Source organism: Thermobia domestica, chromosome 7 (assembly GCF_964235325.1).
Source record: "Thermobia domestica chromosome 7, izTheDome1.hap1.1, whole genome shotgun sequence".
Classification (NCBI taxonomy): Eukaryota; Metazoa; Arthropoda; class Insecta; order Zygentoma; family Lepismatidae; genus Thermobia; species Thermobia domestica.
This window is the reverse complement of record NC_137460.1, coordinates 88,294,676-88,320,236: the sequence shown is the minus strand read 5'-3', so window position 1 is coordinate 88,320,236 and position 25,561 is coordinate 88,294,676. Positions and strand designations below refer to the sequence as shown.

General features: G+C 36.1%; 1 long non-coding RNA gene and 3 other non-coding genes across 5 annotated transcripts in view; 2 read left to right on the top strand and 2 right to left on the bottom strand.

The window, feature by feature from the left end:
* The window catches only part of LOC145690277 (uncharacterized), a 390,913-nt gene extending 366,786 nt beyond the window's left edge, over nt 1–24,127 (bottom strand). For both annotated transcript variants that reach the window (XR_014132186.1, XR_014132185.1), the window contains exon 1: nt 23,957–24,127. This is a non-coding gene — a long non-coding RNA (uncharacterized LOC145690277). The remainder of the gene's footprint in view (nt 1–23,956) is intronic.
* TRNAG-GCC (transfer RNA glycine (anticodon GCC)) lies at nt 16,461–16,531 on the bottom strand. The gene has a single exon. It is a non-coding gene; the product is annotated as a tRNA-Gly (tRNA).
* On the top strand, nt 20,624–20,694 carry TRNAG-GCC (transfer RNA glycine (anticodon GCC)). The gene has a single exon. It is a non-coding gene; the product is annotated as a tRNA-Gly (tRNA).
* Nucleotides 24,128–24,947: 820 nt separating the features above from the next.
* On the top strand, nt 24,948–25,018 carry TRNAG-GCC (transfer RNA glycine (anticodon GCC)). Its single transcript has one exon. It is a non-coding gene; the product is annotated as a tRNA-Gly (tRNA).
* The last annotated feature ends 543 nt before the right edge of the window (nt 25,019–25,561 follow it).

Here is a 25,561-nt window from a genome sequence, read left to right as displayed (position 1 = left end):
ATTCATTATGTCTATGGATATGCATGAAGGAGTTCTTAAAGGGAGGTGGGTTGTAAGTTTCTGTTGAATATGGCTTTTCATAGCAAACAGACCATCTGTTGACATCGTTATTAAACGAGGTTCATGGTGGAAAGACTACAAGGTGGATGCAATGCAGTGCTACATTCTTGTCGCTCTGGCGCTTGACGTCATTTTGGTCGCAGACGTGGCCAGCGAGAGTCAGATGAACTTTTAACAAGCGCTTGCTCGCTGGTATCTTACAAACAAAAACTTCTCTTCTATTTATAGTGATGTTCAACGAAGTAAAAATTTTACTACAAACAATAATTATATAAACGTAATGTAATCAATGCTTAAGCTAAGTGAATTCAAAGGAAGATATTTACAATAGCAAAAGAAACAGCAATATCAGTACATATTAAACACCTTTGAAGCTTGAACAAGCCAATATTGCTCATTACATTTTCTGCTTTTTCTTTCTTTTCTTTTCTGTCTTTCTTTCTTTTCTTTTTTAAACATCTGAAGTAATACACTCGAGTATGTATAGGCCTGAATAATCTATAACACAGTGTGTCGTTAATGCATTTCATTATTATATATTTATGTATGCCAGGCCGGTAGCCAGCCCAAAAATGTAGGGGGGCGGCTGAAGTTAGGGGGTGCCCGATCCAACCATATTATAGTTCATCAACATATTCATTATAGTTCATTTGCAAGCCTACCGTGGAAATTTTAGAGGGGGCCCGCAAAAATTTAGGGTATATTTTCGTTATGCTTGGACAGCTTTTTTTAAAGAGGTTGCTCCCACGTAAGTTTCTTCAGAATCTCAGGGGAGGTTAAAAACTTTATTGAGCAGGGACGCACGTATTTAATATTTTAAACATCGTTTTTATTTTTGATTTATAAAAAAATCATCTTACTTGAAGTCGCTGATCGCTTACTTATAGAATTTGTATTTAAACAAAAGGTTTGGTGAAATTGACAGTTCTCTGAATACTAGTGTCAAAATTTACGCCATAACAAACTGTATTATTAAAACATTTGTACGAAATAAAACGCTACATATACTATTGTGTTCTAAAAATATATAGAAATAAATATTTATATACAAAGCATCTCAAACAAAGAAATTGCAACTTGACTATTTCAAGCAAGAAAAAAAGCACTAGGCGTAGGTGAAGACGATGTAAGGGTGTTACAGCTAGACTAGAAAACATATAAACCATAAAATTACATAATTTTCTTGATAAGTTTTCTCTTTTCTGTCCCATGGACTAAAGAAGACAAAAGATAAATGCAAGTGAATGATTATGTGGAATTTGGTGGAATGAGAATGCAGGAGACAACGGACCAGTATCCCTTGCACCAGAGGTGAGCATTCTGTCACTGAGCCACCGTGCTTCCTTGATTGGTTGAGAATCTACCATATTTTTAAATTTACTGCAGCCATTCCTAACTTTGTAATTCTGGAAGGGGCCCCTAAATATGTACAGTATATGTAATTATCCAAAGTTATGATTAAAATGAACAAAAATTTCATAATATGAGTGTAAAAATGTCCCGACAATGTTGCCCTGACATAGTAGGTGGATACTTTATTCTCTTGATCTAATACATTATTATATATCTTTGTAACCGTTAATCGTTATTACGAACCTTCCATTCGTTAGTTAACTTGAAGTGCAACGTCCCGTTTTAGCACCGAGGCTACAGGGAATGCAGACCTCCAGAATGAAATGGGACCTAAACTACTTTAACGCGTTCAATGCTCTCCATTTGCGTAACTCGAGGGAGGTAAGCCTCCTAGATCATCGTGCCTCGCTTCTCGAGTTACGCGCCTGCCTCTGTGGGGAAAATTTTGTCTCAATATCTTATGTAGAAGGAAATGATAGAAATGATAACCTCTGTCGGTTTTTTCCCCTCATGATTTCGAATCAGAGCCTTGCCTCAAAGTTCGTCTTTTTAAATCGTACTATTGGATTTTTGTATGCAGAATCAACACAAGCTACTGTAGCCCTATATACTATTATTACATACTATTAATACTAAGAAGAAACTACATAATGAAATCGCTTTTTTATAATTTCATTTAACATTGTATTTATTCATTACTTTTATGTAAAACTTACCATATTTTAGGTTTATTTTGTCCTGTCGCCTGCAAGCTAAAATCCATTTCAGGAGACATTCCCCTCTTTTTGAGGAAATCTAAAGTATTTTATATTAGTTCCCTTAGTTTTTCTGTAATAATTACTACAGCCGTACTTACACTGCACAGTTAGGCATTCTCGATATCATTTAAAAGAACAAAGTAACACAGAATTTCCACTTGTCACTTAAAGCCGCGCCTTTTCCCGTTGTCTCTTGCAAACCAGATGACGTCACAGCCACGACAGCGCTCCAGGCGACATGCGCATGCAACCACCTTGTAGTCTTTCCACCATGCGAGGGTTCTTTGTGGCCTTCCTTATCTTAGAGTACGTTTGTTTTATCTTGGCACGCTTCCCGCCTAAAGGATGGATCTGTCTGCAATGCGTTGCGAGTTACAATACGCTAGGAAACACAGCAAAACGCTACACCCCACTCACAAGTCACTGTAACACACTTGTTCGCGTGTGGCAACTAAGCACTGCAACTACCCGTCAAATAGCAATGACCTCATTTGATGGGCTGGCTGACAACTAACATCACCTACACGACAAAGCCAATAAGACGTCTGTTGGATTAAAACGTTCACGTGAGTGCTAGCAGAAAATCTTTAAAAGCCAACCAAGTGCGCTGGCGGGAAGCGTGCCAAGATAAAACAAACGTACTCTAGTACATGTCTTCTCGTTTCGTCATTCGATTTATTGTTCTTATGGTATTCAATTAACTAGTTGTTGAGGTATTGCTAGAATGAAGAAAGTGCAAGGAAGTGAGAGAACCCCGAGAACATCCACGTTTACGGTGTTCATCCACCACAAAGCCTAGATGCTTCACGCACCAGAGGTAGAAGTAACAAATTATTATATGTTTTGTAAAGAATCATAATTTTAAAGATTGTTTAATTGTATTTATCCGTTCATTTTGAATACCAATTACAGAGTTACTTGTTGAAGGACTTTTCAGTAAATAAATAGCAGAAGTCTTTATCTGTTTTCCAGACAAAAATATCTTTTTAAGAGTCCAACTTAAAACAAGAAAGAAATGTAACTCGTCATATGCGCAGCAAAAATTAATCAGTTTCTTTTTTTCCTGCTGGGTTCTAATACTGACATTGCAAGTAAATATGATTTTACTTTGTTTCCTGAAATATAGTTCCCTCTCAACCTCCTATGCAAAAAGACAGGTCGGATAAATCACACATTATACCAGAAAAAAAGCAGAGTTTTCAAATATTCTTGGTTTTACCGTACTGACTTCAATAGATTTTTCATAAATTACTCTTTAGCTTTGGCTCCAAGCAGGCCGGTAGCCAGCTGAAAAATGTAGGGGGCCCGGCCGAAGTTAGAGGGGGCCCGATCTAACTATATTATAGTTCATCACTAGGGCCCGGATAATTATTTAATTACATATTTTTGTAGGGGTTATATTTTTATACCAAATCAGTGTAATAATGTCATTTGTGACCCATAGTGCCTAAAAACACCCATTTGAAAGTACATATATTTACATATTTTACACTTATGTACATATAATTACATATTTTACTCATGAGCACATAATTTTACATATTTCTTGATATTTTCATGTTTTATAGGAATTTTTCATACAAAAGCTGTTCAACAATAGACTTTGAAAAGAAGAAAACACTCGTTTCTCTTTGAATTTAAAGTGGTTGCTTTAATTTTTATTATTTATTTATTTATTTATTGTTTCACTGCGTTACACCCTTTTAAAATAGTATTGAAGCGTAGTTTGGCGGATTGGTAGGGTAGGGAGAGTTGGACACAACCGTGTTTGATTAGCAATCGTACACTCTCGGTCGCGGTAGTAGCGCTCACATCCTTACGTGAGATTAATAGTTCAATCGAATTACTATCGCGACGCGGTTTTACGATTGCCTATCGTGTTGTTATCGCAAACTCGCCCCACTAATATTTTCCTTCTTCGAAAAATATTAAATCAGATGGGGAAGTTTGCATTCACGCAATTGGTAACACTGAACTCTTGATTCACAAAAGTGAAGCGCCTGCCGTCACAACGCATGCTGTAGGGAAAGTGTGAGCTAGGAGTTCGACAGTGGCTGTTACAGTGAGTGCCTCGTGGCTGGTGATGCTCCGTGAGGAAGGAGATTAAGTGGGCCCTGTGATACACCTACACTACACTTACACTTTCTGTTCCATTTACACGTACATACATTCCCTTCTTTTTTACACTTTCTATTTTCATTTTATACTTCCCACTTTCCTCTATTTTTTTGCCCTGGTCACCTTGGCTTTTCGCCCTCTTTCCCTGTCTGAACTTCTTTCCCGATTTTGACTTTTTCCTGATTTTGACTTTTTCCTGATTTTGACTTTTTTTCCCAACTTGTGTCCTTTCCCAATTGTGTCCTGTATTTTATTCTATTTTGCTTTTGAATCATAAATCCTCTGTTTGAGGTACACATTTGACTATTTTGCAGTAGTAGCACATATGGCTAGTGAGCCGGTGCACCTACCTATTTGACCGATAATGGTCTACGACAATACAAGTGTGAGCTATTTTATCGAATATTTAATCTCCTGTGCTGTCAGCAAGTTCTGTTTCCAAGATGCCAAAGGACAAAACCCCGTTGTCAATAAGACTTAAGCATTTCACGGAAGAATTTGAGCATTTTTCCACCGATGGAAAAGTGCTTTATTGCCAGGTTTGTGAGAAGGGTGTCTCATGCGCTCAACGTTCCCAAGTTGTGCAACACATATCCACATCACGCCATCAGACCCGAGCTTCAAAACCTAAACCACAAAAGCAGTTGCTAGTAACTGAATCTCAAGCTCAAAGTAGTCCAGGGCCACAGAAGTCTCAGTTTTTAAGTGATCTGTGCCGTGCTATGGTATGTGCTGATATCCCTATTTGGAAACTAAACAATACAGTACTTCGTGAATTTCTGCAACAATACACACACGAAACAGTTCCAGATGAATCTACAATCAGAAAGCATTACGTGCCTGATTTATATGTGGAAACAATGAACTCTATTCGTGGGGAAATCGGTGATGGTCCTATTTGGGTGTCAATTGACGAAACAACTGATGTAGAGGGGCGACATGTTGGTAATGTTGTAATAGGTTTGTTGAAAGATAATGAAGTCAGCAAGCCTATCCTGTTAACTAGTGATTTGTTGCCGCGATGCAACCATCAAGCCATTGCAAAACTCTTTAATGATGCTATGGGACTTATGTGGCCTGATGGTATTAAGCATAACAATGTCTTCCTTCTAGTGACTGATGCAGCACCGTACATGTGCAAAGCCGCAGAAGCTTTGCAAGTATTGTATCCGAAGCTGTTGCATCTAACTTGTCTTGCCCACGCATTTCATCGTGTTGCAGAATTTGTTCGTTCTAGATTTTCACATGTGGATGCATTAATTTCAAATACAAAGAAGGTATTTTTGAAGGCTCCCAGTAGAGTTGAGAAATTTAAAGAACTGTTCCCTGAACTACCTCTTCCTCCTCAGCCGGTACTAACGAGGTGGGGAAGCTGGATTGATGCTGTGTGTTACTATGCTACGAACTTTGATGCAGTGAAACAAGTGCTACAACATTTTGATTCTGAAGATGCATCTTCCATAGAAATAGCGAAACAAATGTTTGATGACAGGAAGTTGAAGCATGATATTGCCTACATTCAGAGCAATTTTTCATGTCTCAGTAGTACTATTGAATCCTTGGAGAAATCATCATCTAGCCTTTCAGACAATCTTGAAATTGTTCGCTCAACAGTTGCTTCTCTGGTAGGTGTTAAAGGATCGGTTGGGGTTGCAGTGAATAAGAAGATGGCTTTCGTTTTGGAAAAAAATCCAGGCTATAAGACAATCTGTGCTATTAGTGGAGTATTAAGTGAAGCTAAATCCGATGTCGTGGCTATTGAATACACACCTTCTGATTTGTGCAAGTTTAAGTATGCAGCAATTACTTCGTGTGATGTTGAACGATCGTTTAGTCAATACAAAGCTCTGTTGCGTGATAACAGGAGAGGTTTTGTGTTTGAAAATTTGAAACACATTTTCGTTCCTTACTGTTACGGAGATCGTCTGTTGAAATAGTGAAAAGATTAATTGAGAATGTTTTGTTCTTCACGATATTTTTTACTAAAATGTTTTGAGTGTGTAAGGTACGGGAAGGTCTTATAACGCTGGACGCCCATTAGAAGTACAATGGCACAAAGTTTTCGTAAAAATTCCTTCCTAAATAAGGTTAATTAAGATTAATTAGAGAGTTATTCTATGTTAGGTTAGGTTAGTATCCTTGTACAGGTAGGTGGGCCAGTGTTCTAGAATTCTTCCGTAATGTACAGCTGAACGATCTTTGGATGGTTCCTGAAAAGTATAAATATGCAGCAAGACTTTGTGTGGAGTGAAACGACCATTTAGTGCATAGAAACTCTTTTATACGCGATAACGAGATAAGTTTTCTGACTGAAAATTTGAAACTCATTCTGTTTCTTAGTGTTGCGGAGATCATGCTGGAAAAGCAACAGGTAGTAAACATCGTAATTGAATAAATATTGTATTTACCACATTAAATGTAGAAAACGTAATAGAAAATGCTGGTATTTTCATTTTACATATTTTGCTCTTTTCGAAGGGTTTTATTACATATTTTTGAGATTTTATGTGCATATATATGTACATATTTTCATTGTTTTTAGTACATAATTATCCGGGCCCTATTCATCACCATATTGAAGTTCATTTGCAAGCCTAACGTGAAAATTTTAGAGGGGGCAGCGAAAATTTAGGGGGGGCGGCCAACCCTAGACTCCCCTGGATACGGGCCTGGCTGTAAGGAAGGTAACTGGACCAAGGTATGTTTTGGGGACACTCGAATTGGCGGCGAAATAATTAGCAAATCGCGTGAAACAAATGGTTAATCATTGTTTATTTGTAATTACGATGTTGTCCCTGTTTTTATCACTTATTTAATCGTTCGAGATTAGAAATATAAATAATATATCACATTTGTGACTTAAAATTACTGTAACTTTCTGTATTATAGCTATTTTGTTTACCTATAATGCAATTATCATATGCATATTACAATATTATCGTTCAATTTCCACACCTGACTGTGGCAAAAATGCAGGGAAAAAGAACCAGACCTAAAGGAAATTCGTAAGGATCTAGGGTCATTTTTTCGGAATTAGTATTTGAAAGGCAATCCAACTTTTTATGACCAGAACTGTATCTTCACAATCTGAAATAATTTTACGAAGATATCCTGTACGTTATACTGTGTATGCCAACCTCTGAGAACTTCTGGTTGCATAACAGAGAAATATATATATATATATATATATATATATATATATATATATATATAGAGAGAGAGAGAGAGAGAGAGAGAGAGAGAGTTAGAGATCAATATTATTATCTTTTAGTAGATATATATTATAAAAGTAGCACTGGAGCATTGTATTGTAATCCGACTTAGATCAGTGAAGGCCCGTATTTAGGTAAGTACTATTCTGTGCTTGAGCGCAGGGCGACAGAATTTAGGGGGCGGCAAAAGTTTTGATTTTCTTTTAAGATTCATTATAAAGTAATATTTAAAACTAGCAACCCGCAGAGTCCCGAACAAGCGCGGGAAAATATGTTCATGTGTTTAATTCCCTCTAATTACAGTAGTTACTAATTAGCTAGCTTCTCTGATTATTTTAAAAAGTCATCCTCTCCCATTCCACCCTATGAGTGAAGATGCACTTGAACATCATGAAAACATGCCGTTTAACTCAGCGACATCGAAAACTATGAATTCAACATTAGTATCTGTCGTTTTCGATTATTTTTTAAATCTCGGAGTATGATCTTGAAGTTGAATTGGATTAAAAGCTTCACTATTCATCTCAGCGACCCCGAAAAACTGTGAATTCAATTCTAATATGGGTCGTTTTCGGGGGTCGGCAAATTTTGTGCGGGGGCGGCAAATTATTTAGAGGACAGGGGCGCAGAATATATAAATACGGGACTGGATCAGTGTGCAAAATTCCACTATTGTATGACTTCGGGATATGAGTTAAATTGAGATTGCAACTAAGATCTGTAAAACACGATCTGTACGACCCATCTCTGTGCAGAAAACTAAAAGAATTCTTACTTAAAATATATATATATACAGTATAAATATTTAGAAACATATGAAAGTAAGAGTGAAGTATTGTATTAGAAATATATGAAAGTAAGAATGGAATATTGTATTGTCAACCGGCTTCTGTCGCTGTGGAAAATTTCGTCGTTCTACGACGTCAGGAAATGAGTTAAATTAATGTAAGATTTGAGGATTCCCCCAGGCACTGTGAAGTAAAGAAAAGCATGTAAAATCTTCTATAGCAATTGTTGCCCTTTTTTACAGGAGGTTCTTGTCTTGAATCCACTCTTGTTTTACATGACTTTTATTCCATGCTAATAACAAGTACCAAATTTCACAAAATTAAATCCCCACGTTAAGCGGGTTTGCATATCCAGGCTCCTAACTATGAAAACATTTACGCTCAGTCCAACCTGAATCATTTCACGAATTCAACCTGTTTTACGTATGTTATTAGGACATAATATCGATTGTGATTTATTCTAAAAACACTTTTATACATTGCAAGAGCTGTAACGTCCAAATATTTACTGAGAACTCATAGTCGTATCGGAATAAACAAAAGCGAGTATGGAACAGTAAACTGCTTTCACAAAAGGAAAAAGAATAGGTGCAAAAGGCCTGCAAAACGGTCGAGTGGTTTGGGTCGATACACTATCAATCACATGTTTGTGAGTTCAAACCCTGTAGCAAGTCGTTTCTTTTTTAAGTGTCTTCCTATTTTCACCCGGAGGCTGAAAATGTTTCTTTGAGTAACTCATTGAAAACTTCTTTTGTTTCAAATTCGAATAAAACGGAACATTATATGAATTGCGAATCTTAAATTCATAGCTTTAAAAAAAAAAAATTAAGTATACTCACTACTCCATTATCCTCTGATTTGTAACGAAAAACTATTTATAAATAGTGGTGACTTCAGAAAATTATTCACGGGGGGAATTTCAATATGCGGGTGGAGGGCAAACATTGGTAGTCCACATTGAGCGAGATCGAATATATGGTCCTGAAGGCGGAAATTTCTTAGCTCGAGAGGGGTCTCAAATTCTCCCTCAGATCACGTCCTGAAAGCATCATTGCTTAAAAGGTTTTCGTAACAAATATAATATTACACTTGTTTCTCGTTCTAGAATTGGTAAAATCATAACTTATAGAGGATTATAATAAAAGCATAAAAATTACAATACCGATCATGTATAAATTATCCTGTAAGTTACCAACTTTGGGCCAGATTAAAACTCAAATATTTGTTTTCGGATTGCACTTAGAAGTAAGTCCTCTCTATATAATCCTGATTGGAAAGCCATGTTTAACACTAATTAATTAATCAATATTTATACTAATATTTTTTTTTATTTTACTCGTTTTACTATTCGGTATTATATACACTTCATTTCCAAAATCAAAATCTCGAAAATGTATATTGTACGAGTGCAGACTCGGAAATAAATGATTATTTATCATATATATTGGTCTCTATTCGAAATTCTATTTAATCGAATCCGACAGAAACACAGACAGAAACATCGAGAACAGGTGACAAAAAAGAGAGAGAAAAAGACGTTGTACCCGGCGGGGACTCGAAGTAAGTTCGAATGGTTCTTTGCAAGCCGAACGCCTTAGACCACTCGGCTATGGTAACAACTAGTGATTGTAGCAAAGGCTTCAAGTAGTAGTTCTTATTACAGAATAACATTTTTCTATTGCCTAAAATTTAAACCTAATTTACTTTGATATAATGTATCTATTAATTTGTTACATGAACACGTTTTCGTTACTTTGATGAATGATGTAAGTTGTTGATATAGATTCTATTACACATTCTTTCGTAAATATTATAGAAAGTATCAGGGTTATTTATGATCTTTCATGGAAATTGACTGGCGCATGCGCAGTATACAGACAGTTCAATTGGAAGGCGAGGAAGGAAACGCTAACTGACTGTTAGAATGTTTCATCGCTATGAAGTATAAAGAATAGCTAAAATGTATTTTACGCTTGTCATTGCGTAAAGAATCACCAGGTTAATGTTTGTCCAAGTTCTCACTAATCAACTGGACTCATGAAAAATAATTAATATTGTCATTACTGCAAAATATGAAGAATAAAGAACGTATATTACACCAAGTTGTTCTCGAATTCGAACTTACCTAAGGAAGGGACAATAAACAAAATGTGATTTATTCATTAGAATTGAGATAATTCAATGAAACTAGAAATTACACAATCAAAAGGGAAAATATCGTTAAAAAGACAATAATACTTTTATCCGAGATGTGAAATAAAGTTATTAATTAACTGAAATGAAAGTAATATTGGGCATGATATAGAGTAAGGAAAAAAAAGTAAATGTATTCTTAGAAACGTTCAAAGTAAATTCACAAATACTTTTTGAAGATATACTACTCTTCCTTTACGTTTTAACGAACTAATAAGTAAACAAGCAAAGGAAAAGAATGAAGAACGAAAGTATTGCTCTTGAAAAAAATATAATAAATAAATGAAACTTAAATAATTGTTTACACAAAAAATAACACACTAGTACTTCGTGTAATCACCTCCAGAGTCAGTAACTTCGTGTAGTCATCTCCAGAGTCAGTAACTTCTTGAAGTCTGGAGGGGATACTAGATACAAGTCTCGAGCAATACGACGGTGTGTCACGAAAATGTTGCCACAGTTCCATAACATGATTTTGAAGAAACGTTTGGTCTCTGTCTTCACGTCTCTCTTCCCATTCTTGCACCATGTAGGCCCACAGATGTTCATTTGGGTTCAAATCTGGGGATAGAGGGGACCACTCAATACAAATTAACTCTGGATGTTCATTTAGCCACTCTCGTGTTTGCCGAGAAGGGTGAACAGCACTGTTGTCATGCATAAATATATATTCTTCCTGTTCGGGGAAGTTTCTTTCTAAGGACGCTAACAACGTATTTTCGAGGATATTAATGTAAACACTGCTGTTCATTCTCTCAGGCACCGCAACTAAATCTCCAGGACCAGCAGCCGTCATGTATCCCCAAAAGTGTGCTGATATTCGTCCTGAACAAGAAGTTCTGATAATATTTTGTTCAGCATACCTGGTTCCGCGCGGTCTATACAATATAACTCTGCCTTGTTGGTTAGACTTGAAAACCTTCTCGTCGGTCCAGATGACTAAGTCCCAATATGATTGAGGTTGGGTTATGTTATTCTGTGCCCATTCCATTCGTCTGACCTTGTGAGTTTCAGTCAGGAGAGTCTTCCTAGCGGGTCTTGAACAGTGTAGACCAGTCCCAATAATCTTCTTCTTATTGTTTCGTAAGAACAATTATATTCTCTGGCTTTGTCCAAGAGGATTGACGTGTGGCATAGAGGTCTGTTGATTACTTCTGTAACTAAAGCTTGATCTTGAGCTGAAGTTGTCACTTTTGGCCTTCCACTTCTTGACCGAGACCTGAACCATTCACCACCTTCTTCATGTCGCTGAACACATTTCTTGACCGTTTTCTTGTCACATCCCAGATCTCTAGCAATCTGAGGCACAGTTTGTCCCATTTTTGCTCGGCCTATGATTTCTCCTCTCAGAGCAACAGACAGTTCTCCAGAGCCTTTAGAGCGAGGCATTTTGAGAACCTGTTAGAAATTTGCGTTCTGGCGTGTATGACAAATGTCGGTAAAGTGCATCTTTCTGTTTCTACTGCGCATGCACCAGTCAATTTTCATGAAAGATCATAAATAATCCTGACAATTGCTGTAATATTTATGAACGAATACGTAATAGAACCTATATTAACATCATTCGTCAAAGTAAAGAATACCGTAAACATAAAACAATTTCAACAGACTATTAATCAGGCCAAAATAGGCTTAAACTTCAGAGAATACAAAATAAATTTCATACTGTAACAAAAGATTGAACATGAAACACGCTTACTATATTTTCAACTTGTCACTTTAGCCGAGTGGACTAATGCATTCGGTTAGAGATTTTGAAGCATCATTCAAGAGTAGTTCGAATTCCACCCCAGTACAATTTGGTTTTACCTCTTCTTGACGTTTCTGTTTGTGATCCTACCGGATTCTATTAAATATAATTTCGTAATACGCTAAAATATACGTAATATTTGAAGTTCTTAACCTCCCATTTTTACATTTTTCAAGCTCAGTTGAGAAGAAAGAGGGAAAATGAAAATACAAAGATTTACAATGATTACTTAGCATTTACTGTCATTGTAATTGTGGATATTTTATTTATGAAAATGTATAATTAACTAAAAATATATTTAGTAGGTCACATGTCTCCATTTTTCGATTCTAACTTGAAAGTTACAGTTTAGACGGTGACATATCGAAGACCCAGGGGGTTGAGGGGGTTGTAACCCCTCCCATTGAAACTTTTATATTCTATTGAAATAAAAAGTGTTTCAGTTTATAATCTTGGAAAAGCAACAATCACTGTGTGTGGAGGACGGTTTATTTATACTACGATTTATCACTTCCAAATGTGTAGAAGATGTGACTGGATATTGTGTATAATCATTCAAGAAATATAAGACAACGAAGGGACTTCGTAAATCCTTCACGCCACCCCAGGAGGAGGAAGTGCGTCCCGCCGTCCCTCGGTTGGGAACTACTGCTTGCGAGGGAAACATTGTAACAGTGTGTAAGCGTTTCATTCCTCGCCTTCCAATTGAACTGTCTGTGTACTGCGCATGCGCCAGTCAAGTTCCATAAAAGATCATAAATAACCCTGATACTTTCTATAATATTTACGAAAGAATGTGTAATAGAATCTATATCAACAACATACATCATTCATCAAAGTAACGAAAACGTTCATGAAACAAATTAATAGATATATTATATCAAAGTAAATTAGGTTTAAATTTTAGGCAATAGAAAATGTTATTCTGTAATAACAACTACTACTCGAAGCCTTTGCTGTAATCACTAGTTGTTACCATAGCCGAGTGGTCTAAGGCGTTCGGCTTGCAAAGAACCATTCGAACTTACTTCGAATCTCCGCCGGGTGCAACGTTTTTCTCTCTCTTTTTTGTCACCTGTTCTCGATATTTCTGTCTGTGTTCCTGTCGGATTCGATTAAATAGAATTTCGAATAGAGACCAATATATATGATAAATAATCATTTATTTGCGAGTCTGCACTCGTACAATATACATTTTCGAGAATTTGATTTTGAAAATGAAGTGTATATAATATTGAATAGTAAAAATAGTAAAATAAAAAAATATTCGTATAAATATTGATTAATTAATTAGTGTTAAACATGGCTTTCCAATCAGGATTATATAGAGAGGACTTACTTCTAAGTGCAATCCGAAAACAAATATTTGAGTTTTAATCTGACCCAAAGTTGGTAACTTACAGGATAATTTATACATGATCGGTATTGTAATTTTTATGCTTTTATTATAATCCTCTATAAGTTATGATTTTACCAATTCTAGAACGAGAAACAAGTGTAATATTATATTTGTTACGAAAAGCTTTTAAGCAATGATGCTTTCGGGACGTGATCTGAGGGAGAATTTGAGACCCCTCTCGAGCTAAGAAATTTCCGCCTTCAGGACCATATATTCGATCTCGCTCAATGTGGACTACCAATGTTTGCCCTCCACCCGCATATTGAAATTCCCCCCGAGAATAATTTTCTGAAGTCACCACTATTTATAAATAGTTTTTCGTTACAAATCAGAGAATAATGGAGTAGTGAGTATACTTTTTTTTTTTTTTTTTAAGCTATGAATTTAAGATTCGCAATTCACATAATGTTCCGTTTTAATCGAATTTGAAACAAAAGAAATTTTCAATGAGTTACTCAAAGAAATACTTTCAGCCTCCGGGTGAAAATAGGAAGACATTTAAAAAAGAAACAACTTGCTACAGGGTTTGAACTCACAAACATGTGATTGATAGTGTATCGACCCAAACCACTCGACCGTTTTGCAGGCCTTTTGCACCTATTCTTTTTCCTTTTGTGAAAGCAGTTTACTGTTCCATACACGCTTTTGTTTATTCCGATACAACTATGAGTTCTCAGTAAATATTTGGACGTTACAGCTCTTGCAACGTATAAAAGTGTTTTTAGAATAAATCACAATCGATATTATGTCCTAATAACATACGTAAAACAGGTTGAATTCGTGAAATGATTCAGGTTGGACTGAGCGTAAATGTTTTCATAGTTAGGAGCCTGGATATGCAAACCCGCTTAACGTGGGGATTTAATTTTGTGAAATTTGGTACATTGACAGTCTAATAACCAGATGAAATTTCTACTTTCCCACGTCTCCCTATCTCCCTATTACTTAATTATCTGCACTGTAATAAATTGATATAATCATAAAATATACAGTCATTATTATAAAACATGAATTCTAATTTCTTCGTAATATTACAATTTACAAGAGTAGCGTGAATGACCTAGGCTTCTGCAGATAAATTTTAGCGGCAAAAAGTAATAGTATAAATAGAGAATATTGTACTTTTAACTATTGTTAGCACTTTAATTTGGTTATACGGAAAATGTAGAAAGTAATGTCTCTTAAACTCGTCGCTAGTAAGAAACTGTAGGGAAGCCGAAGTAAATTTTTAACTTATACAGTACTTTTATTAATTACTGTACAGAGGCAACGGATTCTTCTTAAAAGGTCCAGTCCCAGCTCCCTTACTCTGATTCTGGCTCGTAAACTTATATACACTCATATCAATTACTGCAAACTTTAGAGGAACAAGAAGATTTAAGAAAGCCGTTTTTCCCTCCTTTACTCATTCAGATCAATTAAAATCCTTATTATAAAACAAAAAGTTTCAGACTGTGAGTAACGGAAATTTCTAATGATTAACAGTTGCCCTAGTAGATGTCGTTACCTGGGTGTCGGCCTTCCAATAAATGGCGCCACTGTGCATGCAATTTTAAAACTAGTGTAACAATTTAATGTCAACTCAAAATTGCATGCTTCAATTTTAAAACAAGTGTAACAATTTAATTGCAATTTAAAATTGGATTCTTCAATTTTAAAACTAGTGTAACAATTTAATTGTAATTTAAAATTGGATTCTTGAATGTTAAAACTAGTGAAACAATTTAATTGCAATTTAAAATTGGATTCTTCAATTTTAAAACTAGTGTAACAATTTAATTGCAACTTAAAATGCATTCTTCAATTTATTTATTTCAAACTAGAAGAGCCGTAACTATATTTAGATATGAACATGAATATTTTTATATTTCTACAGTAATATCGGGGCATAGCGACAATTTAATTATTTGAACTGAAGCAGTGCTAATATTGAATATCAACACGGTTTGTTGTTTATTACTAAGACAAGTGCCGTAACACAGTTAGATTTTCATTAATATATATATGTAATCGCAAGTTAGTTGGTGTGTAAACTTGAAAGAAAAAGAAATAAACGTAAATAATTAGAGTTCTTATTTAAGCATGATTTTAACCTATAGCGTACAGCAAGCCGAGGGTATCGAGAACAGAACTAGTTAATTTAACACTACAAGAATAAATCAATCGAATGACGAAAACATCTCTTTTACAGGAAGATATGTACTAAGACAAGTAAAGCCACAAAGAGCCTTGATATAATTGAGTTCCCAACAGCTAGTGTATTTGCTACGAAAAGCCATCTTCAACAGTAACTTTCGGTGCGAGCGGTCCCGGGTTCGATTCCCAGTGGGGCCACTCGGTCGAAAAAAATGTAAAAAGCCTTTTCAGGCCAGCCATCCTGAATCAGGTTTTCCTGGGCTTTCCTCATTCACACCAGGCAAATGCCGGGGTGGTACCTAACTTATAGGTCCCAGGCCGCTCCCTTCCTTCCCCCTTCCCCGGATAGTGTGCTCGTCGAGACACGTCTTCCCTCATACGTAGCGGGCTAAATGGCCATAGATACCGAAAGCTCAGAAATCTAAATCCTAAATCCTTCAACAGTAACTTGCAACCCACCTTCCTTTAAGAAGTCCCGCATGCATATCCATAGACATAATTAAGACAAATAATAATAAATTATCTCTCCTTGCCGAGATTTTTATTTCCAACTCAAATTTTCTTTTAAAAAATCGACCTATTGCAAAAAGTGGCGTTTAAAAACTGCCGCCTATATTTACACAAGACTATAGGAAGCTAAGAATAGACAATACAGGAGAAAATGTATTTAATTGTATGAGGTAAAATAGACATTGCATCGGCCGGGAATCGAACCCGGGCCGCCCGCGTGGCAGGCGAGCATTCTACCACTGAACCACCAATGCGATGATCCTCAATGTTTTTCTCAGTCATATAAATGGAAATTACCAAAACAGTTCATCTCTTGCAAAAGTTTACTTAGTACTTTTGCATGAGCAAATGTAGATTGCAAGGCGTATCTAGATCGTGTCAAGACGATTGTGTCAACTTTGTTCCGCATCAGATGAGACGAAATACTCCTTTAAACATTGAGAATGAACGACGTGTTAATTTACTGCGGAATAAATTGAAAGATACATATTTTTTGTCTTTATATGATGTTCAGAAATATATTGCATTGTTTGATGCCAAGATTATCGGGTACTAAAATCCGGTGCACAAATTAAGGCACAATATATTTCAATAGTAACAATGATTTATTATCCTCTCAACTTCGCTTAAATTTATTGCCGAAACGTGGGTAATTTGCGGTATCTTTTTAAAGTATACTACCACCATAAGGTTTCCAAACTTAATTGGTTGATTATTAATTAGGAAAAATGTTTCAAAAATTTTGTTAAATAGTTTAATGTGCCATGAATATGAACCGAGCCTAAGAGAGACAATTTATATGATGTTTCCAATCCATCCTAAATATGATGTTTTCAATCTAAAGTGAAGGAACTTTTTAAACCGGACAAACCGTTTCGGCTGTACACTCTTTATGCGCCCAATGTTAAATGAAAATGCAACGTTGCCATTTCAGACCTAGCGAATCTCCCGCATTTTGACGTTTACTTCTTCTCTCCCGCAACAAAGTAGCAAACTCCCGCATAGTCGAAACGGGTAGGGGGGAGAAAGTAACCGCTTAACATACCTTTTCTTTAACCCTTAGGTGCATGGAAAATGAGGGTATCGATTAAAATCGACTGTTTTTCAGAAACTTGAAAGAAATTTGAGAAATGACTTTACACGAAAAAAGAAGATATTGTAGGAATAAAAGTCATCAAATTAGGATTTTCTGTATCATATGGCAAGGGAGATGTGAAGGAAGAAAAAAGGCTTGGGGTCCAAAAGACCCCTGTTATGCATCCAAGGGTTAAAAAATACCGTTGAAATTTCACCTAATTTATTTTTCGGCTGAAATAAAGTATACATTGAACTACAATAATAGTGGGTACCTGTTCCTCATCCATAGGCACCTGTTCCCCATCATTAGACAATTTTGTGTTGGTCACTCACAGTAGAAACTAACGGATCGAATTTAGGGCCTAGCTGTGTTTACACGTGTGCGTGTGTGTGAGAGAGAGAGTAAGTGAGAGACAGATAGTCTATCCATCCTCCGACGGCTGCTACTATTATAGTTTATATTTCGAGGAACTCCGGCCTAAAATTCCTCCCAGGTTGGCAGGTCTACCATTTACCTGGACCCACAACATAAGTGAATTAAGTTACTGTTCGAAATGGGGATAGCCATCGACACGCTAGTGTAAAAGACAATAAAAAACTTCACTTTAATGGGTGCGCTATACTCGCGCAACATTTTTTTATAGACGCAGTTTGACTACGGGCATATAGTTTAAAAAATTCACCAACTACCTCTATAAAAATTGTTGTGGAAGTACTGCAGGATTCTGAAACATGGATACAGTATTTGAATAGAACATATACTAGTTCCTAATTAAAGTCCTGACCCGACTACGGTAGGTCAAATAGTATTTGGAGCTATAGACCTTTAAAATTCATTTTTTAATGTTTTCGGCAGCCTATATAAAAAGATATACGTATATAAAGATCTTTCTACACTATCTGTTACTGTTAATTTACGGGTTAGTATTGAAACCAGAAGTTGAAGTAAAAATCCTACGACTTCCGGTTTTAGTATGGGGTTAAAGCCTGAGGTGGTAGCAATGTTGCATCTACATTTGATTGTTGTAGCTACATTTGAAAACTCTTTCTTGCCATCTCTTACTGTTCTTCCACTGTAACAATGAAAACAGTGAAACCGGAAATGGTAAGTAGGATTAGATCAATAAAAGGATTAGAGCCGAGACTGGGCTTATTTTGGGAATCCTAAATATATGTCAAGAAACAATTTCTGGCTATTTATTTCTGCTTTTGCTCTATAAGGATCAATATTGAATCCAGAAGTTCCAGTGGGCTTTAATCACTTTCAGCTTCAGAGGAGTGATAAGAACAGAGAATGGGTGATTTGAGATTACGATCAAGCGGCTATCACTAACAGAAATGACATCGGTAAAAATTTTAACTTTATCCCAGCAAGCTATGTACTAATTGTTGTATGTAATAATAAAATACATATTTTAAATTCTCTTAGGCAAGGGTGCCGATCCTGAGGGGCCGAGGGGGCCCGGGCCCCCCAAAAGCTCATGTGGATCCCCTATTGTATTTATGAATATACAATATTTGGCATAATTTGAGTGTAATTTGTCTTAAAACCTTCATACATATATACCTTTTGCATCTGAATGCCCCCCCCCCAAATTTACAGATAAATCGGCGCCCTTGTTCTTAGGTTGTTGCGAAAAAAATGGCCCCTCAAATGCCGTCATTGCTGATTACTTTTTTTTATATATATACCAAAATCTTCCTCGCTGTCTTGTCGATTCTGTTCTATTGCGATGAACATTGAAACCGAAAGTGGTTGAATTCTACAACTTCCGGTTTGAATATAGAGATGAAGGTGAAGATGTAGCGATGTAGCTTATTCTTGGGACACTATAAAAATCAGGAAACCGTTTCTTACTAAATTTTAATCGCTTTTGCTTTGATACCCGTCAACATACCTGTCTGTCCTCTACATAGTCGTTGTATTGGAATACTTTTTCGCCTGAGATTTAGTAATCCATTATTTGAGAACCCAAACAGTCCAATACACTCCTGAATTTCGAATAATAATAATAATAATAATAATAATAATAATAATAATAATAATAATAATAATAATAATAATAATAATAATAATAATAATAATGTTATCTATCTATCTATTAAAGAATTTTTGTGAATACTGGAGCATCTACATTCTAATTTTTTTTTTAATATTGTTAATTGGTTTTGTGACTTTCACTTACCAAAAGGAATGAGTATGGTAGCGAAGAGGAAGAATACTCAGATTTTATAACTTTTTTTTTTCAATTAAGGAGAGATGGAAAGGTCTTTTATGTGTGTATTGTAACAACGAATGACAAGCAGACTTCAGTTAAATTCGAACACCATCTAAAGTTCGTATTAAATTATGTTGATTAAAAAAAAGGATAATGAGATGCCGAAATAATCTAAAGCAAAGTCTCTTTCTCTCTCTCTCTCTCTCTCTCTCTCTCTCTCTCTCTCTCTCTCTCTCTCTCTCTCTCTCTCTCTTTCTGAAATGAAATCCTTTAAAGAAAATACATTACAATAATAAAATCATATTTAACCATGTTTAAACTAGTATTCCTTTCCTTGTTATTGGAAAAGTCTAATTTTCAGTTTGACTTATTAACATACGAATTTACTAATTGTATTTCAATAATTTTGCACATCATCGAGGCTCATCGCCTCATGAAAAAATATGTCTTCTCATCTCTAGATGTCCCGAATTACATCTGCCCACTCTCCACACCACCCTCTTCCCAAAAGTACCGTAATTGTTCAAAACTGCTAATATTCTGTTTTTTTTTTTCTTAAAAACATAGGTTACTATAGCGGTAATTTGTGCAATATATTATTATTTTTAAAATTTCGCTAATATTAGTTATCGATACTCAACTGATAGAAATAATCGACTATCTGTCAGTCAATTTTGATGAATGTTCACCTATCATTTAATTAATTCTGATATTTCAGCAAGAAACAAGTGAATAACTATAAATATACTGTAAATTTAAATAGTTCCCGGGTCTAGAAATCTGGCAGGGAAAGAGTCGTCCGTGTGAAGTGTACGATCCTAAAGTTAGCTTTCAAAATTAAGGAATTCTCTTTTTACCCATCCATTTATTCCAATTACAAATATAACGTTCGCGTGATGAATTACTTTCCAATCTAGCTATGCTTTGCAATGCTCATTGTACTCTTGATGTCTTGATAAAGATAATGAACATTAAAAAAATAGTCACGCTTGAGAGATGAATACTTTAACTTCTTAATTTATATAATCGAAACTAAACAAGAAAGAAGTTGCATCGGTGGTTCAGTGGTAGAATGCTCGCCTGCCACGCGGGCGGCCCGGGTTCGATTCCCGGCCGATGCAAAACTATTATACCTTATATATTCTTTGGTTCTAAGTTTCGTTGAAGTGAACATCTCGCCATTTTAGTTTGAAAACTATTTACTTCTAATAACTTTCCTCTTCTTTATGTTCATTCATATCTTTATTCAGAACAGAGTAGGCCTATGGCCCCGAATTTTCGCAACACCCGCTATGTCGAACTCAAGTAACTCAGAACTTACTTTGGGCCGCGGTGGCTCAGTGGTAGAGTGCACCTCTTGTGCATGGGGTCCGTCGTTGGATCTCAGCTCACGCCGACTTAACTTTGTGGTGGACAAACACCGTGTGCGTGGGTTTCCTCGGGGTTCTCCCACTTTACTCATTCCAGCATTTCATTCATTTCTCATCATCACCGCAGCTTAGCCGGCATAACCGTGGATGTAAAACTCAAAGGTTTCAAAATTTACTTTAACTTGTTATTAAAGGATTCATGCTAATATATATATATATATAGATCTTCTGTAGGGCACAATATTTACTTTAAATGCTAAAATTTCACGACACACCCCTGTAAGGCTGCGCGACATACCTGTTGAAAATCAGTGACAGAGCAAATCCACTGCCTCGTAATTTATCTTTATACCTCAAAATAACGCTTAATAACGGGTTTGTTCCAAGTATTTTTTTTTTTTTGTATAAATAGCAATTAGATGTTTTTATGTTTTATTTTGTTTTAAAACATCTAAGTCCAAACCACAAACGTTGATGGCCCGTAAATCAGGATCCAATGGCGCAGACAGTATAATATTTCATAGCGTACTAAGCTCGTCAAAGTTCTACCGGCAAACCAAGTTTGGTCAATATAGGATGAGTTTCATCTTTCGCGTAGGATTAACACATTTATTACTATTACTATTATTATTATTATTATTATTATTATTATTATTATTAATAATAATAATAATAATAATAATAATAATAATAATAATAATAATAATAATAATAATAATAATAATAATAATAATAATAATAAAGAAAAATCCAGTCAGGGACAAGAGGTATGAATTCCTTTTAGGAAGATTCGTATACCTTGGGGACGAGGATGGCTACACCTGCTTTTATGTTAATCAAATTATGCTAATCAAAATTTAATTTACACTAAAACTATGTAGCTTATTTTTAATAACTCAAATTTCATTCCTTATTTAATTCCGGATCTACTACGTATGTATTCCAGAGACTGGAAACTATACCCTATGGAAACACACTACAATGATCTCTAATTTTAATGCCGTTAAGCGAGTTGCATCAAAGATGGGGGCAGGCGCGCACCAGAAATTTTTGTTGGAAGATATCCAAGATATGGAGTGCCATAAAGGGGATACTTTTTCTATTATGTTTTTCAATATCTTGCACCCTTTGCAAGATTGAGCCTACTTCCGGTTCGAATTAGGAATGATTTCTGGGCTGTCGACATCTAAGTCACGTATATGAGGATAACGACCCTCGGCGAGCACACTATCCAGGGAAAGGGGAGGAAGAAAGGATGGGGGAAGGAAGGAAGCGGCCTGGTACCATTATGGTAGGTACCATCCCGGCATTTGTCTGGTGTAAGTGAGGGAAGCCCAGGGAAAACATCACCCAAGATGGCAGGCCTGAAAAAGCTGTTACACTTTTTCGACCCGGTGGTCCCACCGGAAATCGAACCCGGGACCAAAGACGAGAGCGTTAGCGATTACTTCACGCTGGGCCACTACTTCCAGTTGGAGTTTCTAATTCATGTATGATGAGTGTTTTTCCTTCTTGCCTGCAGTATCTAATAAGCAAATATATTACATAACAATTAAGTATAATGTCAGTGATATATGGTGTTCATTGTGCGAAACACTACAAACAATATTCACCTTAGCTTGGAGAAATGGTTATCCTTCGTTTTTAATTATCTTTTGGCCATGAAACAAACCCTTGAAGAATATACAACCCCTGTGTACAACTATGTTGTGTAGGAATGTATAATTCACAAGATATAGTCTTTTTTTTAAAAAAAAAAAAAAAAAAAGTTTCAACACTTCCAGTGTAACCCTAAAAATGTAATAAAGAAATAAAGGCCACATTTTTAAATATTCAATTAGAACTGGACAATCTACACAAAATATGGAATTGACCAGCGAAAACGGCACGTTTCTAGCACTTGTGGTTTTCGAAATCTCATTGTTGAAAGGATTGGAGACAAACATACAAACTTTTCCTTGGAGACAAACATATAAACCTAGCATTCTAATATATAGATTTTTAAGTCTGATACCTATATTCTCACGAAAACAGATAAAATTAGGTTGTTTTTATTAGAAAGGGACATAGTGCTGATGATGAATAAGGTCAAATCTAGTCTATATCAAGTATTTCTGTGCCAAACAAGTTGAGTTGATTTTAGTTTAGCGTCCCTTTCGGCAGCGAGGCTATATGAGACGTGGACCTACTGATTAACGTGCAATTCGAACCACATGAGCTCCTGCCGGGAATCGAACCCGGTTCTCCCACGCCAAAGGAGCGTACGCTAACCACTTAGCCACGAAGGAGCTCCTGTGCCAAACAAATACAGTATATTTAAGAAAGTGTACAAATGTATGTCGAGTTATGTAGTTTTGAGGGGGGCAGTCCAGATTTGGTAAACCCTGTGGGTGTACCCCTGGTGGAGGTGGTTTATGCACCCGATCTCATATTGTTCGGAACACAGGTAATTTTTCTATACATATCCTAACCACAAATATTGTTTTTTTTTTTTCGTATAATATCTTGGTCAAGGGAGGGGATACAACTCGGAACCCCTTTGCGTACGCCACTGTCTGAGAGCAAATTTAGGAGGCTTTAGCTTGCACTAGACTTCCTGTGCAACAGTCTCTATCCAAAGTTAGTCATACATAGTAGGGGAGAGTTTAATGCTGTGGGTTTTATCTTTTATTAGTCTAGAATAGGCACGCTAAGCTCCACTGATTGCCGCCATGAAAAATTAAACTTAGGAGCGTAAATGCACCCTCATGCTCATAAGTTTCTGTCAGCGCTAATGTGTCATTTTTTGAAATTATGTGTTATTTGTGTCACATGTGAGTTTTACATAATCAACACTGTAAAATTGCGTTAAATTTTCAGACCACCTAATATTATCTTGAGTGTTCACGTTTCAAAACATATAGCTAACAGTGCTTTTAAAAAAAATGAAAAATAAACAGTTCTTGTAGCTAAAACTTCCTTGAGATCTTAATAAGTAAGTAAATCATTTATAGAATAAAGTAAATTAACTTACCTGGTTGCCATAGTACTTTAATAAATTGAATTCCTATTCACTACATTCTTGCACTTAACACACTGAAAATAAAAATTTTTATTCTTTTTCTTTTTTCGCTAAATTTCGTGGTCTCTCGGACCACGGAGAAAGAAGATTCGCTTTCACCTGGGGATCAGCCAAAAGCACACGTGATTTCCAAAACACACTCCCTAAGGTTGCGAGCAGGGTAGGACGTTCTCCGTACATTATAGCTATATAGCAATAAAATATACAGTTTTAAAAATAATTCATGGTTAGAGCTCCTAGCAGTGGCGTAACTATCAGGTGTGCAATGTGGGAAGGGGAATGGTGAAAGGAGACCATTTAAATTTTAAAGGTTAACGTTATAATGTCACAAAGTTGAAATCTATTTTTCAATTTTCATAACACATTTTCACATTTTTTCCTCTCAATTTTGTTCTGTACTTTTCTGATATTTTCAACTCAGTGCCTAAAAAGCCACTTAATTTACCGTGAACACTTGTATAGAGACTGGAATAATAAATAGAAAGGATTTTACTGTGCATAGGATTTGTGACGTAAGATCATGGGCGACCGAAGAAAATTTTCTACAGGGGCATCTCCCTGGTTGCTATATTATTTTTGGCATTTTGTATTTGTACTAAGAAAAACTTAAGAAATTTAAATAGTTTTCTTGAGCCAAGGGGTGGGCCCCATACTGCTTCCCCTTCGGGTGCCCATGCGTAAGATGTATACTAAGAATTTGGGGGGGGGGAGTGGATTGAACGAGGAAATGAAGAAGATATCGTAGCGATTATTATATTAAAATGACCATGTTTCGGAATCTATGAAAGGTAAATACAAGTGAAATTGGGTATATAATCTCATTTAAGATTATCAGACACGTATTTCAGCGTTTACAGGAAAATATGAAGAGTTGGGAAAGAACGGCTTCAGACAGATCCAATGTTGTGCATAATATTTAGAAAGTAAAAAAAGTTGCTAAAGAGCATCGGTGGTTCAGTGGTAGAATGCTCGCCTGCCACGCGGGCGGCCCGAGTTCGATTCCCGGCCGATGCATACACTTTGTTTTAGAAAGATGTTTCATTTTTCTTACTATGTTGTTGGCAATTGTATCAGTTAAATTATGGTATTGGGAAGATAGGGGTATATATTCAGAATATGAAATTAGCCTGTGTGTCAAAAACGACAAGAGTCCTAAGTGTAAGTGTAATTCTGGCCACGAGAGGTTGTTGCTCCATCTTGTAATTCAAGAATCGATGATTGAGAGTCGTTTCGGATAGTTATGGTGCGTTCCTCCTTACTACCTGGAACGCCTTATATATACATGATCTACGCCCCGTATATACAATGGCGCAAATCCGAGGGGGATGAAGGGGACATGTCCCCACCAATCTAAGAAACTGAGGGGACTATCCGCCCAAATAATCCGATATGAAATGTATTTCATGAAGAGAAATGTGATGATTTGTGTCCGACTGCCACAAAGGAATGTTAGATGAAATTTATATCCCCCCCCCAGAATAAACCTCAAATCTGCCCGCCTCGCAATGTTGAAGACAACTCTGCTCCCCTGATCCATCACAGGGTTGTTTTCCCCCT